General features: G+C 43.5%; 1 protein-coding gene across 9 annotated transcripts in view; it reads right to left on the bottom strand.

Annotated features, from left to right (window-relative positions):
- Dab2 (DAB adaptor protein 2) overlaps nucleotides 1–19,702 on the bottom strand; it is a 129,563-nt gene that overhangs the window by 45,349 nt on the left and 64,512 nt on the right. For 2 of the 9 annotated variants that reach the window (XM_021208280.2, XM_021208279.2), the window contains exon 1: nucleotides 6,639–6,866. The exons of 5 other annotated variants lie outside the window; for them this stretch is intronic. The gene's annotated coding sequence lies outside the window, so the exon portion shown is untranslated. Of the gene's footprint in view, nucleotides 1–4,953; nucleotides 5,092–6,638; nucleotides 6,867–19,702 lie in introns of those variants that run through there. 2 more of the 9 variants (XM_029544062.1, XM_021208281.2) reach the window with 2 other exon arrangements.

Genomic DNA, 19,702 nt, shown 5'->3' with positions numbered 1-19,702 from the left:
CCAGAAGAGGGCGTCAGATTCCATTACAGATGGTTGTGAGCCACCATGTGGTTGCTGGGAATTGAACTCAGGACCTCTGGGAGAGCAGTCAGCACTCCTAACTGCTGAGCCATCTCTCTAGCCCACACACCAATCATTCATAGGACTGTTTTTTTTTTTTTTTTTTTTTTTGCAAGGTGAATGTGATAGCTAAAAGTTAGGAACACTGAGCCACCGTTTTTAAAAAACTGGCAATCAAATCCAGGGTCTCACATGTGCATGGTATATACTCTACCAATAAGCCACTTGCTGGCTTTTAGTATTGTTTCTGAGAAATGCCAGGAGCTGCCATTCCACTGAATGTTGGCAGAACTCTAGACTTTGTGTGTAGGGCCTCACCTGATGCAGACTTCTTCCTTACTGCTACTCGCTGGGATTGTTGTTTCTCCATTGCCAGCCCAGCATCATGGATCACATAGGTTCTTCATCAATATTCAGAGAAACACTAAAGCCTCCCCTTTAGGAGCTGATGTGGAGCAAGCTGATCATGTGGGAGCTAAATAATGGAGACATCTTTTTCTGAGACAGTAAGTGGCCCAGGCTGGCCTCTAACTCACTGTATAGTGCCGATGCCCTTTAACTTCGGCCCGTCCCCGCCTCCACTTCCCCAATGCTGGAATTACTGGTATGAGCTACAATTAGTTCAGCAGTGGGGACTGAACCAAGGGCCTTGTGCATGCTGGGTAAAGCACTCCAGCAACTGAGCTAAACCCAAAGCCCAGGATTTTTTTTTTTTAATTACAAGTTATAGACGTTAAATGGGAGAACGGATTGATCCTTCCTAAGACACACAGCTCTCTGAAACTCAAGTGCAGTAGATAGTGTATCTATAGTGGAGGCTCTTGTCTGCACTCCTGGACACGGCATGGAAGGCAAATGTAAAAGCTATGAGCTAGAGAAAGCCATCTGGTTTAAGGGTAATCATGTAGTTTACTGGAGTCCTTTTTTTCTTTCTTTCTTTTCTTTTTTTCTTTTCTTTTTTTTTTTTTTAAAGCTGTTGGCTAAGACAGTCTCCTAAGTGACATTAATTATACTCTTTAAAGAACTTTGGCCTAGGAGAAAGGATTTAGATGTTCAGCAATGTCATAAAACTAAGGTTTATACTGGTTTTCCTTGGACCAAGAAAGCAATGTTGAGATACTGGGTAAAACATAGGTATGTGCTGCTTCATCTCTTTGCAACCGAAGATGCAGCTAAACATACTTAAATAGCTTCGCTTTACTACTTCCATGATGGTAGGAGTTGAAGTATGCTGTCAAGCTTTCCACTGCATGTAGGACGCAGCTGGATGAGCCCTTCTGCCAGCTTGGTTCAGTCCATCTGGAATGGAGAGGCCACACTCTGAGAACCTGTCTCAGAAGGGGTCTCTCGGGCTGGAGAGATGGCTCAGTGGTTAAGAGCACTAACTGCTCTTCTGAAGGTCCTGAGTTCAAATCCCAGCAACCTCATGGTGGCTCACGACATCTGTAATGAGATCTGATGATGAATTCTTCTGGAGTGTCTGAAGACAGTTACAGTGTACTTAGATATAATAAATAAATCGAAGAAGAAGAAGAAGAAGAAGAAGAAGAAGAAGAAGAAGAAGAAGAAGAAGAAGAAGAAGAAGAAGAAGAGGAGGANNGAGGAGGAGGAGGAGGAGGAGGAGGAGGAGGAGGAGGAAGGGGTCTCTCTAGCTGTGAAACACACCCCAAGTGTGCAGTTTGGGGTGGGTGGCTTCATTTGTTACAAATCAGCTTACAGGTGGCAGTTTATGTCCTCTGCAGAGGGCGGGGTTTTTCAGCCTAATGTGTTAGTTATGTCACATAGCCATGGTGAGACAGAGTATAGCTTTTACTAGCTTTGCTTCCTCCCAAGGCTTATTAAACCTACTTGTCCTTCAAGTTTCTTCCAGGCTTCAGAGCATTTTAACTGAATTTTCCTTTTCTGTAGTGTAGGGGGTTGAACCCAGGGTTTTCTACACATAGGCACCTGCTCCACAGTTGCAACAACCCTTAGCTCTCACAGGATTCGAGACCCCGCGTTCTAGAATCCTTACTTCCTGTTTTTCACCTCACCCTTTACTCAGATATTTCTTGAAAAATCTGAGACGTTCTTCATACTTTCTGCTTCCTGGTAACTTCCCTAGAACTAAACCGTAAATTGGCATGACCCATTACTGAGAATTCCTACCGGCTTAGATCAGCCACGAGTCACTTGCCCCCAGCTAGTTTATGCAGGTTATAAGAGGAGACAGAAATTACCAAGCAACTTCTGTACTGAGGTAATAACTGAAATTTTATAAGCCGCCTTGTGTTGTTGTCTAGATGATGTGAGAGCTAGCAAAGATTAGAAAGTCTATACTGGAATTAAAACAAGTTTGGGGGGGGGGTGAGGGAAGGGCCATACGAGTAACGAGAGACTCCACTTAGTAACTTCCATTTTTAGAGCAGGAAGCAATTTGTTCAGATTCTGCTTGCGCTAGAGAAGGCAAGTTTCCTTCCAGGGTGGTGGAAAGATGCAGGAAGGGGAATAACCATGGCAACCTGCCCAGCTATGTGAACCAAGATAGTATTGGGGCCCCCATGTCCTGTCCTAGTCACTAGCTTAGTCAGGGTGGTCCCTCCCTTTCCCACTTCCTTGGCTAGAATGCTGACTCTAGGAGAAGGGTCATTCTTTCTCTGTAGGGAGTCGGAGAGAGTGTGGAGAAGGTTTAAATGAGACCAGAGGTCATTCTGACCAAACCAAATAGCAGTCCTCCACACTGAGAACAGAGAGTAACTAACTGTCTGTTCTAGCGTGAACACAAGCAAACACACAGGCTTTTTTAGTATTGAATACTTGAACGATTACCATTTTTCAAATAGGTGGGTGGTATTCCACTCTGATTAAGAAATTCTCCACTTGCTCTCAGGGACCACAAAGACTAGATTCAATTGTTCACAGGGCAGAAACAAATAAGACAAACAGAATAAAGTTTTCGAAGTATATAGATTAACTTACCTTCTCAGCAGCCCTTAGTACTATTGTTCTTTCCCAGATAAGAAATCAGAATTACCGAGAGGTTATTCTGTGTGCCTACGGTCATCTTACTAACAGTTGTGTGGATGCTTTCAACTACTACCCAACTGGGCTGTGTTGGCAGAAGGAGGGACAACGGCTAGCACATGAGTATAGGAACTGCTAAGCCCTTAAGATATCCAGCACCATTTGTACCCCTAATCAGGAATTTGTTTGGGCTTTTGTCTCTAGCAGGAGACCTGGTCATTTGCTTCCCTTCTGATTGCTATGATTAACCCACTAGGATATCTTACCATCATTTAGCTTTCCCTTAAACACACGTATCTGATGTGAATAATGTGTCATCTAAATGAGACTTGGGCCACCCTCTGTAATTCCGTAACAGTGCTTCAACTTTTATTACAATTCCAGGGAGAACGAGGAGGAAGCCAAACCAAACCAAACCAAACCAAACCCCAAAACAGCCGCATCCTGCTACTCAGGTGTTTCGGACTGCCTGTCTGGTTACCCAGCCTAATGCTGTCCAGGGTAGGGAGCTTTAAATGGCAGAGTCTTGCAAGTCTTCAGCTGGGGGAACTTAGGTTGTTAGTGAGTTCCCTTCAGCAGCCTCTCCAGGATCCCAGCTCTGTCTCCAAGAAAAGGAATGAAACCCCAACAGAGAGAAGAGGTGAAGAAACACAGGGCGCTTCCAAGTTGGCTTCATCTACGTGGTGGTAGGCTTAGGCTGGGGGAGAAATGAAGAAGCAACTTCCTCATGGTCTCACCAGGAGCACAGCTTCCCACAAAACTTCCGGGTGGCCACAAGCCACCGAGCAAATCTTGTCTTCCTGCTCGTTTAATTTTTAGGTAACAGAACTATGGCTAAGCAGTCCAGACCAGTTGGTCCACAGCTTCCGGAGGCTCTTGCACCATTCACCCCGTCAACAACTATCTTAAAAGTGAACTAAAATCCACGTAACCCTTGAAGGAAGACAAGAAATAAATAGGCCCAAGGACAGGAATTTAGACTTAGTTTAACCTTGGAAATTTTAAGTCTTTAGCAGAAATGCAAACTCTGAGCTGGGTGTGGTGGCGCTTGCCTGGAATTCCAGGACTCTGAAGGCTGACTGGGGGGGGGGCGTTCAATGTCCCACTGAGAAGTGAGATATGAGTTGGGATTCAGTGTCAAAATGCCAAAAGAAGAAGAAGAAAGGAGGAGGAGGAGGAGGAGGAGGAGGAGAGAGAGAGAGAGAGAGAGAGAGAGAGATCTAACCTCTGGATTTTGTTCTTTCTTCCCAAGTCAGCAAGGCCTAAAAGCATCTCTGTGGTTATCTTCCCAGCCTCCTTTACATCCTCAGGTGGAGATAAATAGAATCAGCATCATCAATTCTATAAATACACACGTGCTGGAGGGCAAAGGCAGAAGACATTCCTCCCACACCTCCACAATCTCTCTCTTCTGCCATAACACAAGTGGCCCAGCTGAGCGGGGCGCGGTCACCTCCGTCTACAGTCCTAGTGCTCCTGAGGCAGAGGCAGGAGGAGGATGAGTTTCAGTCTAGACTGGAGTACAGGGTAAGACCATCCAACCAGGAATCGAGACGCACCGCTCTGTGGCTTGCCAAGCATGCCCAAGATTCTGGGTTCCTTCTCTAGAACCCAGGGCAAAAGATGGAGCATAGCAGCCTGGGGGTGGGGGTGGGGAATGTTTCTAGGCTCCTGGTTGGACAAAAGGGCTTGAGCTTACAGTAGAGAAAGAAGGGGTTTGTGGTTAGTTTTTAAAAAAAAAAAAAAAAAAAAAGGCATGGGAAGAATCCAGCGAGCTTTAGGAGAGAGTGACTACAAACTCTGGGAAGAAGCGGCCTGTATCTGATGCACATGCTGGAAGAGACCACCACACCTCTCTGGCACTTTCTCAAGGGATCTTGCTCATCTTACCTTCTGAGTCGTGTCCGCTCTAGCATTGCTTTGCCTAGGTATCTGTTTTCCTCTCGAAAGCCTGAATCCCCATCACTCCTGAATTCTCAAGCCGGTAAATTTATCTTTTAGTACTTTTGTGCCCGCCTCAGTTCAAGGCTGTGGAGAGAGAGGTCGGAGTCCTGGGTGGGTGGGGCACCTCGCTAGAATGGGGCAGCCTAATCTAGGACAAGATAGCACCATGAAAAGCCATTTGGTAGTAGTGGTTCCCGAGTCCTGGCTAGCCCCTCCTTTCTGAACAAGCAGTCAGTGCTTCTGTGTGCAGAGCCCAGGCCTCAAGATGGTAAAATAGGTAGATTAGACATCCCACCAGAAGCGTTCCTGGAGCCTTATCAGCTATCTCCAAGGGATTTTGGCAAATTTTCTGCCATTACTTAGGTTGGAGTTGTATCTACCTCCACCCCTCCCCTCCTGCTTTGCCTGATTAGGGCCAGAATTTTTTTTTTTTTTTCATCCAGTTACTTTATAGAGCAACAGCAACATTTACTATTCATGAAGTTGCCCCTCCGTAATTTTTAAAGCTTTCCATGTGTTTGGAAGCTCGTTTCTGCTCTTCTCCGTTTACAGAGTGCCCCCTCCCCCTTTCTTCCAAACACAGGCGAAGAAAGAGGAAAGGGTGGGAGGGGGTGCCTCGGGTAGAGATAACATCCATATTTTTAAACTGTTTTTAATCCAGTTAAATTTCCCTTCGGATTCAAGCAGCTCCCATCTGAAACTGACTACAGAGCTGAATTCCAGACTCAGGATTAAGTGGAGGAGAGCAGGCAGGAAGAAATAACAACCAGCTCTATGCTGCAAAGAGAACCGCTACGTTGGCAGGGTCTCCAAGGTTTTAAACACAGTTTAGTCCCTCTTCTTGAATTCTTAATCCTTCCAAATAATTTACAACAGTCAAGAAAAAAAAACAGCATTTAAACGCTTCAGGATTTAAAACAAGTTTGTTAAGTGGCCTGGGTAGATACTTTCTTAGGAATGCTGGTATAAGACAAAGTTCACAGTTTTTTTTAATGCCCTGTGCTGTCAGTCAGCAGAAAATAGCCCCTCCTCGGAGGCACAGACCATGTCCCCAGCCTTTGTCGCACAGTAAAACTGAACATCATTCAGGAGTTAATTACATGGTCAGCAGCCACACCGCCATTCCCTGGGATGTCCCCTAAGCCCTAAAGCACTAGGGCGCGTGTACATCCCCCCCCCCCCACACACACACACATACACACACGGTGGGACTCGTTAAATGTCACAGGATGGGCGCCTTGAGTCTGACCCCAAAGGTAAAACGCATTCCTTGGAAGCATTCCACAGATGTCAGGCCACAAAACCCCGCTGCTTTCCCTGGAGTACACTGTCTCATTTGTAAGATTTCCCCAGCGTCCAAGGTCTGCAGCCAAGGCAGGGATGGGAAGAGAGGAGCCAGCAAAGGAGAGAAGTAGGTCGCAAAAAAAGAAAAGAAAAGAAAAGAAAAAAGAAAAGAAAAAGAAAGAAAGAAAGAAAGAAAGAAAGAAAGAAAGAAAGAAAGAAAGAAAGAAAGAAAGAAAGAAAGAAAGAAAGAAAGAAAGAAAGAAAGAAAGAAAGAAAGAAAGAAAGAAAGAAAGAAAGAAAGAAAAAGAAAAGGAACCGAAGGGAAGGGGGATGGCAGAGCTACTCACGGACTAGCTAGTGCTTCTGCGGAGCCAGCATGACTTCCCCGCGCCCGGAGCCTCCAGGCTGCAGCGCCGAGGACACGGAGGACCCCGCTTAAATAGCCGCGCGGCCACTCCCGGTAGAGATATGGTTCTAATCAGATGCTGGCTCTGAGGACTCTCCAGGAATGTGGCGGCGGGATGTTTTTGCTGCCTGGACTTGGTAACTCCCCCTCAACGTGTCTGCCGAGTCTTCCAAACTTAACTGTTTATTAACTCGAGCTAAAGCCACGGAGATCCGGAGCCTCCTGCGCCCTGTGCGCCCGGCCAGCTGGGGGCGATCGCAGAGACCCGGAAAAAGGAGCGTGCACACAACCCGGGCCAGGAGCCCCACACTGCCTCGGGCCAGAAAGGGTGCACATAAGGACAGGAAAAGGGAAACTCTGGAGGAAAGGGATGGGATCCTCTGAGCTGCGTTTCAGATCCTTTCCCCACGCGAACTGCGAACCCATCCTAAACCGCCTGGGGCCTTTTGAACAAAGACATGCTTTTCTCCTGACTTTCCCTTCCAGGGTCCAGTCTGTCCTTTCTAAAGCTGGGCATGTGACTGGATTGTTACCTTAAAAGAAAATCACTATTCTTTAATTGTGGACGTGAACGTGCTTAAACAGGAGGGAAATCTACGTGTGCCCGAGTAAAAAGATGCACTGATATTGAAATTTAATACCACGCTCGAGCATATTCTGTTAAACTGGCCTAAACAAAACAAGTTAGCATCCATATAAATAATCTGCATTTGTGATCATTTCAGTGTATATCCACCCACATGTAGATAACATGACTTTGTCTGCTAGTTTCTACAGCATTTCTTATCCCTTCATGAAAATATTGAGATATGAGAATAAGGATTGGAAGGTGTTCCATCGATGCTCAGCTGTGGCTGGTCCGGCAGAGCAGACCTCGGGAAACCTAAAGAATTTCACAATTTCTTTTCTGCGTATTTTAAAGTCGGGGGACAATTGTTAAATATCCACAGAAACAGTGGTGTTTTTTAAGAACTTAAGAAATTAAGCTTTGGGAAGATTCTCCTCCCCCCTTCTCCCGCACTTCCTTCTTCCCCCCTCTTCTTCATTCTTCCCCTCCCCCTTCCTCTTCTTCCTCTTCCACTTTCTTATTTTATTTAGTCCTTTTTTTTTCTTGTCCCTCCTCCTCTTGTCTGTTTTTCCTTCTGCTCCTCCTCTTCCTCCCTCTCCCTCCTGCCCCTCCCCTGTTGAAAATGACGAATTGTGACTAGGATGGAAACACGGGTTATTGATTTTATTGAGTACACAATGGATTTGCATTTTACCACTGAGAATCAAGGGTTCCAATCGGGCTTATGGCACACCAAGGATGTATTTTGTGGTCCATGCCTAGCCCCAGCTGCAAAGTCACTGTAATTTGAGGTAGCTCAATGAGAGTTGGCAGTTTCTGCTTGCAAGTAGGTCAGTCTTGGAGCAGCCCTTCTGCAGGGAGAGTAAGGGACACAGAAGAACACAGCTGGTCAGGATGCTGCCCCTCTTGACGTCTGGATTCCCACCACACCTGGGTGTGCAGAGTAGAGGTGTGTGTGTGTGTGTGTGTGTGTGTGTGTGTGTGCTTCCAATATTCCTCTTAGGTAATTTTCTACGGTTAAAAAAAAAAGGGGGGGATTTTCTGTGAATGGTGGAAGGGTCTACTTTTCAGCTCTATGAAGGCATAGGACATAGGTGCGAACTGTAACTATGCTAGCTCTGAGAACATCACACTTGGATTCTCAAATCCAGTAGTCTAGAGAAATGGTGTCATTTCAAAAGCTTCAAAAATTAGGGGGGGAAAAAGGTAGTTCATTCAAGCAAACAGGGACTTGGTTAATACAAAAGAAACAAGTCTACACACAGACATGAATCATTTCTTAATGTGGAAATTTCTCAAAGGGGGCCACTTCAGCCTTTGTCTTTATCGATATAGTTGAAAGGTTATTATCAAACGGTGTTAACTCACTCCCATGAGGTGGAACGGATTTGCCTTAGAAGCCAGAGAAGGAAGATGATTTCATCCGCTGTGAGCCGCAGTTGTGAAGGGGTGATGTGGACCCAAAGAGCTCATTTGTGAGCAGCAGGCTCCAAGTGGCTGCTTAAAGCGAACACCCTTGTTTTAGACAGAAATCTAAAGAGCCCACAGTAGAGAGTTCTGGTTTTGAAGTGTATTTTTATATCTCTAGGGTGCTGATATTGGTCTTGGCAGTAGTTCAATGTCCTGCTCACATTATGTAGGGGGGGAAAAAAAAAAGGAAATAAAAATAAATTTAACTCTTTTTATCCCAGGAGGTGCTGTTTCCTGCCGCATCCAAGTTATTAACTTTTCAGTAAGTCTAAAATGAACATCTCCACATAAGAAACACACACACACACACACACACACACACACACACACACACACACACCTCAAAGTCCACCCCGATGTTCATCACCACCAAAATTTGTTTAGAGAATTAAGGTAGGAAGAAATTAAATGCAGTGCTTTAAAAACCAAGGTCCCCACATAAGGACAGTCATTTGCACAAAAACCTGCCCTGTGGTAGGGTGGGGTGGAGTCTGGACTGTGCTCCCAGCCGAGAAAGGGGTAGTTAATCCCGTGACAGCTTGCTGAAGAATGCATGGTTTATTATTAAAGTAATCTCTTAAGATTTTCCTGGAATGTGCTCTCGAAGCAGCTCTGCCTATGCAGGCTATCTTATGTATGTCTGTGATGAAAACTGTGGATTCTTAGCTCAAAGGTCTGGCCCTTTCTCTCCTACACCTCACCCCTGCCTCTTCCTCAGCTGTTCAGGCCTTCCTCACATGGCCCGTTTTGAATTGTGCTTATTTTCCATGAACGATAGATCATATCGGCCTCAAGGAAACTGTCCACTTCCCTGCGTGTTGGACACATAGAGCTACTCAAACCAAACAAAGCAAGCATGGCAAGACGGGATCTGTCTCTAGTCCTAAATATTCCGGAGCTGGGGCAGGAGGATAATTAAGTCCAAGAGGAAAAAAAAAATATATCAAAGAAGAGTTGACTGAGATTCATCTGGTAAGGTCCTTCTTTCTTCGTTTTCAATTTTTAAAATAAATAAATAAATAAATAAATAAGTTGTCAAGTGAGAAAGGGAAAGAAAAGAAAATCCCAAAAGTGAAACAAACAAACAAAAAGACTGCTGTTTCTACAAAACGTCCCTTGCCCTCCACTAATCCTATATATTTAACACTGAAGAAAAACAGATGCCATCAGATTCAGCTGCTGACAGGGATAATCAAATATTGGGAGTTGGTCTTTGTTTTTGTTATCCATTCATCCCATCCGTCTCTGCTTCCTCCCTCCCTCCCTCAGCATTCTCTCTCCCTTCCCCTCTCTCCCTCCTACCTCTCTGAGAATATTTTTGGAACCTTGGAAAATGGGTTTTTTCATTTGTCTTTCAGTTTTCTGACATTTGTTCTCTTGTTACATTCCTTATGATGCCACAGGATTCAACCTTTTTGCATGTGGCATGTAGTAATAGTGAGACTCTGATGTCGGACACTAGAATACTTGGGGAACCTGGAACACCGTGAAATGAAGGACAGTTAGCATTCAATACTGGGCCAGCAAGATGGTGCCATTTGCAAAGCCTGGCAACCAGAGGGCTCCCAGCCCCAGAATGCACAGGACAGGGAAGAACTGACTCCTAAAAGTTGTGCTTTTGGTTCCACACACATGAGCAAGTGCACACACACACACACACACACACATACACACACAGTACAATAAATACAAATAAGTAAAATTCAATATTTATATAGCCGATCACACTTCACTACCTATAGACTTGTACATAATAACAAGTAATAAAGGAAGAGAGTATTTTAATGAGTTATCACTGAAATAATATTGCTTTATTTAGCAACCAAGCCAATGTGAGTTATCAAAAATAAAAATATACTTAGCATTGCAAATAAAATGATAAAAGGCACACAGTCCTGCAAGAACGCTGATAGCGAGCACTTCGCCCATTTTCTACTTTATGAAGAAGAATCTGTGAACCAGACGGAAAGCAAGCACAATATACAGGGATGCTGATTGCTTTAGTGTTCACAGAAATACGAAGCTGAGAACAAAGTGTGTCCATCAGCAAGAAGGAGTCATGTCACGGCTCACACATGGCCACCTTTTAAAAAGAGCAAATTGAAGCTGAATCTTAAGAGTTTAGAAGCTTTTCTATCAGGTTTCATTGGGTGAGAAAAAGAGCAGAAACCAGGGAAATTTTAAGAGTTTCCATTTTAGTGAAAAGAAATAGCAACACCTATATGTATAGCGTTCTATATGGATATGGATGTGTGCTGAGGAGTATAAGGGAATAGAAACTAGGCTAAGATATAGATCACCAGAGCTCTGGTAGAGGGGGAGTTATTGAGGGGAGAGAAATGGGTGAGAATCAGGTACAAAGTTGAAGGAGTGAGAGACAGAGGTGCGTCAGTGCGTGGAAGGGAAATATGTGCAATCCAGAAAAATGTATGATGTGATTTATGATAAGAAAAAGAAGGGGTGCAGAAGAAATTCCCCACCATACCCCCCAAACATCCTTATGAAGGTATAGCCCTAGATCTTTCAATGAGGGATGGAGAGATAGCTGGGTGGATAAGAGTGTTTGTTATGCAAGCATGAAGATTTGAGTTTGAATCTCTAATATCCATAGAACAAACAACGAATAACAACATTGGCTTGCATGGCTGTGTATGCTTGTTATTAGAGCCTTGAGGGGTTGGGGAATAGAGACAGGGAGATACTAAGAGCTCTGTGGCCAATAAGCCTAGCTGAAACAGAGTTTACAGTTCTCTATGTCTGTCCATGGGCACACATACCCCAGACACACATCCTACACACACACATCACACACTTACACCGCAATGCGCACACACACTCTCAGAGTATCCATTACTATTCCTAAGGGAGCACAGACTTTAGCATTCACAATAGTCACCTTGGGAACCGCCTTTGAAAGGTTGCCTCCCAGGTGCAGGCTCAGGGGATGTGTGAAGTACCTAGAATCTATTGCTCAACAGCACTTTGGTGTGGTTCTTCTGGTTCTGAGGTTTGGGGGCCAACACGTTGATAAATACTATATTTTCCCCCAGGAGGTCAAGAGGAAATGGATTTTGTTGTTCTCTGTGGGATGAGAAGAGTGGAGAAGAAGGAGACTCCTACACAACCAAAGCCCTGCAGTTGCTTTTTCTCTTTGGCTCTCTGAAGCCCCAGGCAGGGTCCTGGCTCCAGTGACAGCTTCTATCCCTGGCCCCTTACCTGTCAATGTTTGTTTTCAAGAAAAGGAGCTGACAGTAGCTGTTTGTGTTGACATAAACCCATAGGTTTATGTTTTCCACGCTGGCCTTTGCTATGGAATAGCAGACACAGCTCAAGGTTCAGGCCTCCCAGCCATGTGTGTAAGACCTGGGAGGAGTTGGGAAGAAGTTATCAACTGTCTTGTCCCCTGTTTAAAACTGCCCAGAAAAGAGATGAACTAATAGAGTTCGCGTGTGGGGGCAGTTTTGCTTTCTCTGAAGTTGTGCTTACTGTCCTTTGACCTCAAGGTGCCCACTGGCTGTTTGAAAATTGAAACTGCATTAGATGCACAATAACCTCCAAGGTTTAACAAGGGAGGCCAGAAGTTGGGATCAGATCTGGGACAAACTACTAGTTCTGTACCTGAGAGGCTGGCAAACCTACTTTTCACAGACCCAATTGTAAAACAGTTGTTCCCCAATCTCCTGATCCTATTTTGGCTTTTGGTGACAATCCAGGAAATTCAGGCTCATGAAAGGATACTAGAATGACGAAAGCGAAGTAAATAACACAGAAAAAAAAAAAAAAAGTGAAACCCAGAGTTTTGCCTTAAAAAGGTATTGACTATTAGAAATTATTTCCAGGTGGTGGTGTTAGTCACCTTTAATTCCAGCGATCAGGAGGAAGAAGTCGGTGGATCTCTGAATTTGAAGCTAGTCTGGTCTACAGGGCAAATTCCAGGACAGTCAGGGCTACACAGAGAAACCAGTCTCAAAAAAAGTCTTTTTTTTTTTTTTTTTTTTTTTTTTTTAATCTCAGTACTTGGGAGGCAGAGGCAGGAGGATTTCTAAGTTTGAGGCCAGCCTGGTCTACAGAGTGAGTTCCAGGATAGCCAGGGCTACACAGAGAAAAACCCTGTCTTGAAAGAAAAACCAAAACCAAAACCAAAACCAAAAAAAAAAAAAAAAACAAACCCCCAAAACAAATAAACCCAAGCTTGTTATCATAGTGGTTAGGATTACTTTAACAGAATGGTTTCATTAAGAGAGAGAGACAGAGAGAGACAGAGAGAAGAATGTGTAATTTAGTTGAAATGGGCATATTCAAATAAAGAACAGCATCACCGAGGGACAGCGTCATCTTCTTCTTCCACTGGGAAAATGGGACCCGATTGTCTACAGCTCTTCAGTTGAAGCCAAACAGTTTGGAAGGATCCCAGGCAAGGTGCATCTTGGACTACCTTAGTCACTTCAGCTTTGAAATACAACAGCCGTTTTGAATCCAGGACCAATGTCACATGATGTACACATTTAAAGACTCAGAAGACACTTTTTGTTGTTGTTGTTGTTGTTGTTTGTAAATTTGAGAAGTGGTCTCTCCATGCTACCAGAATGGGGCTCAAACTTCTGGACTCAAGGGATCCTCTGCCTTCCTGCCTCAGGGCTGAGACTGTAGAGCATACTACTGATCCCAGCCAAAAGGTGTCACTACCCTTTCAGTGGGGGTCTCAACTATATATTCCTAGATGGCTGGTCTGGAGCTCATTTTATGGAGGAGACCAGCATTAAACATGAAAAACATGAAGCATTCTCTCTGTTCCTTTCTCTGATCTGCTGGAATTACACGTGTGTACCGCCACACTCAACTCAAAGTCACTTCATAATTGGAAAGTGGAAATAAGACACTTTTTGTACTGCAGAGTAATTTAGTTCCCCCAATGTTTAGGAACACGTGTGTGTGTGTGTGTGTGTGTGTGTGTGTGTGTGTGTACATTTCCTAGGAAAAGCACATTGTAGCTTTTTCTAGGTCATCAAAGGACCTCATACTATAAAATAAAGTTAAATTCTGAAGTACCGAAGGTTTATGGCCATTCCACATTCTTTCTGCCCATTTTTAACGGAAGATTTTTATCTGGGTCTTTTGTTCTCATGTGATATGTATCCTCACAGCATCATGGTCAAACTGGTTAGCCCAAGTATTCTTGTTCCAAAGCACAAACACCTAGATTTACTTCTTTTCACAGAGAGAATGACAGAGCCAGGATATAACCCACATCCTTGAACAATCTAGAATTATTCTGCTCTTACCGCCACGGACAGACCATAATTCTAGTGGTCAGCAGAAGATTTTAGAGTTCACAGTATCCTGTGTTTGTCTGCCTATGCTTAGAAAAGAGTTTCCTTTCATAAGAAAGACATTACCCACTGGAAGAATGTCCACATCAGGGTCACTGGGACAAGAGATGACACAGTTGATAAGAATTGCTAAGAGCCATCCCGGTGTAGCCTTATTATAACGGTCATGGACAGCTAGGACAAGGCTGGCCTCACGCTTGTGCAGCAGTTAGGGAGAGAACTGTGTAAACCTCCTTCTGAATATGTGAAGGTCTGCCAGGACAAGTGGATTCCACCCCGCTCCTTATCCACAGACAGAAACATGAATTGAATTGACTAATTGCCTCTCTAAAAATAATGTCTTCTTAGTGCCTCAGAATGATTCTTCCTTGGACGTGTTGTCTTTGCAGATATGGTTGGTGAGAACGAACTTGCTCGTGGTCTATTCTGCGAAGTCTCTCGTGTGTTGTATACCGCTCTTTGGTTAGAATGTCTTGTCCTTTTATTATATTTGCTTTCAATTTAGTCTAGCTCTAGACACAATATGCTGAGGTATGAATCCCAGCTCTGTGGTTTAGCAATCTTGTGGAATAGCGCTGACTTCTAAAAAAGAGAAATATTGAAGCTTCCTCCCCGTATGCTATCAGATTAGATAAGCTTAAGGCACCTAAAGGGTTAAACAATAGTTCTCAGCACCTAGCTTTAGGTTGCTGATAGCACTTCATTTTTTTTTTTCCAGACACTTAAAGTTTTAAAAATATCAAATACATTTGAAAACAAGTTTACCCCTAAACCCACAAATTTCACTTTTCAAACAGCCTGGAGGGAATTCCCATGCGTTTTCCTAGAAATGTGTTTTAAGAATCCTACCAGAGCAGGATGGCACATTCTTGTAATTCCTGTACCAGGGAGGTGGAGGCAGGAAGATCAAGAATTCAAGGCCAGCCTTGCCCACATGGAGAGGTCAAGGCCAACCTGTGTTACATGATACTCTGTCCCAATAAACTAGAAAAAAAAATAGCAAAAATGGGGAACAGTTTGAATGTGGTAGCACACTGTGGTGCTATGGTGTGTTAGCCACTGGAGACAACTTCACTGTCCTCACTATGGCGGCAGTGCTGTAGATGGATAGATAATCCTGAGCTGTTTGTGTGAGCAAAGATGGAACAAGTAGGCAGACCAAGATATGGAGGGACACATCAGGCATAATTCTATTTGCTTGTGGTTTAAAATACAAAAACAACAACTTAGCAGTTCAGACATTTGTACATGCCCGGTAACATGGAGTTGATCAATAAAAGCTTGAAAGAATTTAGATAGAAGTGGAAGTGATATCAGGTGGGATGCAGAGGAGGGAAAGACATGCAGGGAGAGACACACAGAGGGAGACACACAGGGGGAGACACACAGACACAGAGGGAGATAGAGAGCATTACTCAATTTGAAAATCTGATTTCTAGTAGGTTTAGAATATAGACCCGGTGTGCTCTTTTCTCTGTGGAGTGTATGTGTTTGTGAGCTTTGTGGAACCCAGGGTCTCATCCATGCAGCGTGCAATGTATCACTGATCTTCCCCACCCCCATCCCCACCCCCCGGGCCCCGGGCCTCAGCTCTGCCAGCGTCTATCCTGGGCACAACAGACAAGCCACGCTTGTTCCTTCTGCCTTAAGCTTTTTAAAAGATGGCTTCCGTGAGAAAGTAGGGAACTGCACAGTCATTTGTAAAACTAATATGAATTACATCGATTCAAACACTAGCTTTACCTATCAGGCTAGAGGAATCGCCAAGGGTAAGGGAGCAAGTCACGTGAGCTCGCTCCAGCCAAACCCAGCTAAACCCAGCCAAATCCAGCATGCAGCCTATTCTACAGGACAAATGTCCTGCTTCTCCAGCCACTCAGAGGGACTGGAGAGGAAGCAAAACCATGCCATTTTGTGTCATGTAGAATCTAACCAATTGCTGAAGGGCATTTCTGAGAAGGAGAAATTGAAATATAAGTAGATATTAAGGTTTATTATTAACACGTTATATTAGAGACACAGTGGATTTGTGGGTGAAATGAGACGTACGGATTTCACTTCTATTCTGGGACTGAACCTGGCCGTGCCTTTGCTAAACTAATACCTTACCTGAGCTAAATCCCTAACCCTTAAACCCTTAGAATTTCTTTAAAATAATTCATCCCCTCCCCCCCGCCAATCTAAAGGAAATGGGGAAACAAATAGGAAAACAAACAAAAACACACTCGAGATTGGCAAAGCAGAGTGATCTGTATATGTGGATTGGACTCAACGTATAACTCTGTTTTTGTTTATAACCAAAGTGTTCTGTAATAGGAAATCAAGATCATGCTCTACTGTTTGTCATGGAGTTCTCATCTCTCTGTCTCTCTGTCTCTCTGTCTCTTTCTCTCCTGTTCCTTGTCATTTTCTACCTGCTAGCTGCTGCCCAGTTATCAGCTGGACGCTAGAGATAACTTTGTAACCTCATTCTTTAGACTTGTGTTTGACTCTTTCCTGTGTGTCCTTCACCCATGGAGTTTGAATGTGTGCAGAGGCACACCTCCTGGGGTCAGGGATGAATAAGGTAGTATTAATCATTCAAGATCAGATCTTATCAGAACGTGCAGGCTAAGCCCCTTGGGCGCCCCTATGCCCCCAAAGTACTTGTTTCTCTGGGTTACTGATTTCAGTTTGAAGTCAGGTGATTTGCGAAATGACCCAGGCTTTCTGCTTTGGTTTAAGCCACTGGGAGTGGGGAGAACAAATAGGTTCAAAGTCTGTTGGTTCCTGGGCCTTAGGAAGAGGCCACCGGCGTCTCTGTCATGTGCTTGTCTGATTAGACATTCCAGAGTCTGTTTTTCCGCCTTTCAGGCTTCGGGAAGTCAGGACACCTGTGTACAAAGCAAGTTCCAAGAAGCCTGGCTTTCCGAAGCATCTCTGGAAATCCCGGCTCTACGTTCTGACTGTGTTGCCAACACTTTCTTTTGACTCTTGTTATATAAATGTCAAAAGCGCCTGTATGGCGGGACAGGAACGCGAAGCTGATAGAATTTGTCAACTTTCTTCCCTCCCTCCCTCTCTCTCTCTCTCTTTCTTTCTTTCTTTCTTTCTTTCTTTCTTTCTTTCTTTCTTTCTTTCTTTCTTTCTTTCTTTCTTTCTTTCTTTCATTAATGATTTTTCAACACAGGATTTCTCTATGCAGCTCTGACTGTACTGGAACTTGCTCTGTAGACCAGGCTGGCCTCAAACTCACAAAGATCCTCCTACCTCTGCCTCTAGGGTACGGGGATTAAAGACATGCGCCACGGCTGCCTGACAAACAATTTTACCTTGATGAAGCCGGCATCAGTTTTGAATTATTCCTGGGTATTTTTATAGTTTAATAGACCCTAGCCTTACTTAAGTCTGAGTCTTGTATATATCCTGTAAGTTAGGATATTATATCTCTATCCAACAGATGATATAAGTTGGATCTCAGTGTTAAAGAACTTTTTGCATAGCAGTATGCCCACGGCTAGTGATGTTGCCAACTTTAGGGTATCATTTTGTGACACCTGTTATCCCACCCCAAACCTTATAAGATGCGACCTGAAAAACATCTCACAAAGGAAGAAGCTGGGCATGGTAGCACACACCCGAAATTCTAAGAAGCCCCGAGGCAGAAGGTTTGAGAGTTTGAGGGCAGGCTGGGCTATCTTTTGAATTCCAGGCTGCTGTGAGCTACAACAGATACCTATCTCAAACAAACAGCAACAACAACAACAACAACAACAACAACAACAACAAAAACCCAAACCCAAGCATCATCCAGAAATCCAATTTTGAAAAATTTTTTTGAAAGTATAATATAGTTATATCATCTTCCCTTTCCGTTTCTCCAAATCCACTCATGAGTTTTATATATATATAATGTTGCTGTGCATATATATCCATATATCTCCTCAGAGCTGACCACTAGGTATTGGATAACCAAGTGTTGTGCTCTTCCCTGGGGAAGACCATTTCTCCAGCTCTTAGCATTTACATTTAGGTGGCCGCGTTGGTGAGATATTATGGGTATAGTTTCTGACCTTTTTAGGAGACACACAATCTTATAAAAATAACTCCCTATTTCTCTGGCTCTTAATAGTCTTTCCACAACAGAAAGCCACGATTGATCAAAGTGTAGAGTTGTGGAACCCAGTCCAAACAGATATATGCATAGCACAACTCCTGTACCTAAGGCTCAGGGACCATTGCAGAAAAGGGAGGGGACCGACTGTGAGATACAGATAAGCAATGCAATTTTTAAAAAGGAAACTATGTTACCTACTTTCCAATTATCTGCAATGTGTTCACTTGTCAAGATGTTTTGGGATTTAGCTATGTTCTTTTCTCTGAACGTGTAATCTCTAAGTATCTGTATTATAATAAAAATTGTTTTATGCATATATGTCATTAAAATATCATAAGATATTTTAATGCGGTCAGCAAATTATTTTTGTGTCCTTTGCAATATAGTAATGTGACTTAGTATGACTTAGTTCCTCTTGTCTCTATCATGTTTTTTCTTTTTTTTTTCAGATTTATTTATTATATATAAGTACACGGTAGCTGTCTTCTGACACACCAGAAGAGGGCAGCAGATCTCATTACTGATGGTTGTGAGCCATCATGTGGCTGCTGGGATTTGAACTCAGGACCTCTGGAAGAGCAGTCAGTGCTCTTAACCACTGAGCCATCTCTCCAGCCCAGAATGTTTTCTTCTTAAGCGAATTGATTCCCTGTAACCTAAAGGTGGCCCCTTCTGACTTTAACCGGCATGATGTTTGCCTTGTGTAAGGCTCTCAGTGGTCTTAGGCCAGCACCCTTGTGCTCTATGTAAACGACTTGTCTAGAAGAGACTTGGAGGGGACCTTGGTGTTTCATGGCCATCTGGTTCTTCTTAACTGAGGAATGGCCAGCAATCACAGCACTGCTGAGCGAAACAGAGAGATGTGGCCTTCCATCCCAGCACAGAGAACAACGTGAAGGAAGGGAGGGAAGGTTGTTTATAAAAAAGTAAAACCGGATATAAATCAAGTGGAAAACTTGCCCTTAGAATTAGAAAACTTTTACTGCTGATGTATTAGTTTTGGAGAATTTATGCAATCCGATTTTATTGAATAGCCGCCGGGCTGCATTGTAATGTAAATCTGAACTCAGTAAAAGAAATAAAATTAAATCATGCATATTGAAAACAAAAATATGATGTTAACTAAGGAAGAAAAAAACTACTCATTACCTAACTAGGTGGGTCTTTTAAAAAAAAAATACAACCTAAGATGCTCAAAAGAACACAAATACTGGGGAGGAAATAAAATCGTGAGATCATTCATTCATTGCAAGGGAGATGAAAGTCCGATTTTCCTCATTTTGCAACCTACTGGTATTTCTCTTTCCTAAAGACACTGGACTAGGGTGTAGATTATCTGCTGTCTAGTACTGAACATCACACAGCCTATCACATAGCAAATCTTTAATGTCACATTAGCATTCTTCTGATTTTGCAAAATGCCCGTTTTTATATGTCATAGAAAAAAGAATTAATTATATGTAAGTACACTGTAGCTGTCCTCAGACACACCAGAAGAGGGCGTCAGATCTTGTTACGGATGGTTGTGAGCCACCATGTGG

Source organism: Mus pahari, chromosome 11 (assembly GCF_900095145.1).
Source record: "Mus pahari chromosome 11, PAHARI_EIJ_v1.1, whole genome shotgun sequence".
Classification (NCBI taxonomy): domain Eukaryota; kingdom Metazoa; phylum Chordata; class Mammalia; order Rodentia; family Muridae; genus Mus; species Mus pahari.
This window is presented reverse-complemented; position numbering and strand designations above follow the sequence as displayed.